This window comes from Pteropus vampyrus, unplaced genomic scaffold (assembly GCF_000151845.1).
Source record: "Pteropus vampyrus isolate Shadow unplaced genomic scaffold, Pvam_2.0 Scaffold151, whole genome shotgun sequence".
In the NCBI taxonomy this organism is placed as follows: Eukaryota; Metazoa; Chordata; class Mammalia; order Chiroptera; family Pteropodidae; genus Pteropus; species Pteropus vampyrus.
The window spans coordinates 2,367,381-2,370,700 of record NW_011888932.1 but is presented as its reverse complement, the minus strand read 5'-3'; positions in this window follow the sequence as shown (position 1 = coordinate 2,370,700).

Here is a 3,320-nt window from a genome sequence, read left to right as displayed (position 1 = left end):
AATGGCCAAGAGGTGTGAGTGATGAGCCTGGCATTATCAATGGCCTGAGGAGAAGAGTGAGGCTTGGTCAGAAGGTGTCTATGGAGGAGTATAAAGAAATGTGATTAGACAGCTAGAGTAAGGCCAGTGCAAGCAGGACTTCAAAGACCACGAGGGTATGAGATTAGCCTTGATTCCACCAAAATGAGAGAAGCTAATGAAGGAAGCTGTTGGTAGCAGGAAGGCACATAGCTCCAAGTCTTCAACAAAACAGACAAATGTCGCAGAGAAAATGAACTTGAATCTGGGGAGGCAGATAAAAGCATCATCGAAGCATCCCAAAAACAGAACATGGGGATCCTCATCTTGCTAGGGCCTGCTGTTCAAGAAAACATTGACTAGGATAAAGGCAACTGCCCTCCTTAAGATCACTTGATACCGAAACCCCAAGCCAAACAGGAAAAAAAAAAGTCAGAGAGTCCTCATTCAACGGTGCTGGGCACGGACAGTGGATTGGTTGGGTGCCCTTCAGAAGAGCACCCAACCCAGGGAGCTACTGAGGACAAAATTCCATCCAGGAATCCTCCAGCCACACTGAGCATAGTGGCATGGAATGGTAGTCAAGCAATCAAAGGGCAGACATGCACATTTTCAAATTTGTACAAAGGCATCAGAAGGCCTTTGGCTATCCTAACAAACACGGTCTAATTTCGTATTCAATTATCCCATCTCACATCCACAGACTAGTAACCTGGAGACTTTTAAACCAGGAAGTACGTAAATGTATGTAGTTGATTTGTTCACTCGTACATTCACACACTTATACATTTCTTTATGTTCAGAGTGCTGCACTCATTACAGTGGGAGATAACAGAGCTTACCATCTAATAAATGTAATTAAAGTATCATAAACAGTAGAGTAAAAGAGAATAAATATGTTAATTAGCACCAAGAAACGTGTTACCTAGGTCACAGTCAGGGCAGAGAAGAAAAAAGTACAATACTCTCATCTGAACAAGACAAAAGGAAAAAACGACACTATCATCAGATTTAAATACAAAGTACACTTGAAAGTTAAACTCAAGTAGTAGTTTTGGAGGCAACACAGTTTACTCTTTAAAGCAAAAAGTCAGATTTTGAGAACTAGCAAGATCTAATCTTGGTTTAGCCACAGAATCACTGTGCCATTCTAGGAAAATGTGCAAAATATACCCAGTCTTCATTTGTGCATCAGGAAAAGGTTTAATCAATAACTGAGAGATGGAATGAGAAATCGCTTAGCTAATGCACTGTTCCTGTTAATTAAAGCCACCCCTTGCCTTGGCCATGGATTAGAAGGAGGAAGAACAGAGACGGCTTTAAACAACTAGATCACCAGGCAAGAGCAGTAAAAACAATGAAAAGCAGAAGACTGTACTTTAAGTCAAGAGAACACCATTTTAGGGAAATAAGCATTTGGCCTAAAAGCAAAGGAACACATATTAAATCGTAAAGGAAAAGCTGGTAAGTGAGAGATAACAGAGCAACTCCACGTGTCTGAATAATGGTAGCCAGTATGTACAGTTCAAATTCAGAGGCAGATAACTACCTTTTAAATCAGGATGAGTAGAGCTTGTGTGGAGGTTCCAGCAAGGGAGCGCAGCCACTCTTACACCTTTGATGGAAGAACAGTCCTGTCCTCTATGGGGGAAGGTTGTCCTCTTAGATGGAGCATGCGGTTTCGGGACGGATGTACAAGGAGTGGTGAGGGAGGAAGGGGACACCCGCCTAGCCAGCCTCATATGTGTAACATAAAACTGAAAGCGACAAACAAACATGTCAAACAAACAGAAACTCATGGACACGGACAGTGGATTAGTGGTTACCGGAGGGAAGCCAGGGAGGAGGGAGGGAGATAGGGGTGAAAGGAGTCAAATTATTTGGTGACAGAAGGATATCTAACTTTGGGTGGTGACCACACAATGCAATATATATATGATATATTGTTGAATTGTATACTTGAAACTTATTTGATTTTATTAACCAGTGTCACCCCAATAATTTTAATAATAATAATAATAATATAGAATGGACAATTAAATAAATAAATGAATGAATGAATGAATGAATGAATAAATAAGGCTGAGGAGGAAGGAGAGGGGTTTCCTGTGTGCCTGGAATTATAATAGGCAACTTACATTTATTACTTCATTTAATCCTCACAGCAAACTGCCAAATTAGATCTCACTGTCCCTACTGCACAGAAAAAAAAGATAAACACTGAGTCTAGAAGAACATAAGCCTCAAGTTACTGTCATCACACCAACTGTGCAATGGGGTGGGATTGGGGAGAGACTCCAGAGGCACCTTTGGTAACCAAGAGCCGCTGAGGAAACAGAACAAGATAGTCTTAAGAGGCTTACCAAATATGGTTCATTCTACCAACTCTAAAAGATCCAAATATAGTATAGACTTGCACTTGACCGTGGCCCCCATGGCACATATCCACTGTCAATTGTCTCTAGTTGATAAGAATGCACAGACTCACAGCTATTTGCAGACCAGCTACAGTCTACTTGGATAACAGATATCCAAGTACATCCAACATGGAAAAGACACTTGAGATAAGAACACCACCTCAGCAAATTTCAGACTTGGGAATCACCACACCTGAGGCTCAAACATAAAATGAGTCACCTAAAGTCGGTCTTCATTTTGTTTATTTATAGTATGATTATTCTATTCTTAGTTCCTTACTTTCACATTTTACGTCAAGCATTAATTAGGTGGCTTTTATTAACCATATTAACCACCTTCTAATGAGAGCCAACAACAACAACAAAAAACAGATAAAAACCAGGTCTAAGCCGTCAAAAACAATTATCTAGAAATTTAAAATAGACTTCTGCTGCATACATAAAAACACACAGTTACTCTTTCCTTTAAAAAAAAAAAAGGCTTCTGAAAGTTCTGAAAGTTGTTCATCAACTGATACTTGGAAAATTGAATCTTATTCTTCATTCATTTTATTCATTCATTCAACAAACGCTATCAAGCAGCTGTTAAATGCCTGGGACTATTTTAGGTGTTGGAAATACAGAGATAAAAGATATTCCCTGCCCTCAAGGAAATAAAATCTCATGGGGACAGACAGAGTATAAAACTGCAATAACAATTCAGGGAGATGAGTGCTGTGCTGATGAGTGCAGGTGCTATAGGAACACAGAGGAAGTGCTCCTCACCCAGTCTCATATAGTCAGAGATGGTGAGGTTTGGAAGTTGGGGAAGGAGGATAATTCTAGATAGAAAAAAATAAATGGATCACTTCCACATGTGGCCAAGATGGAGTAACGGGGACTGCT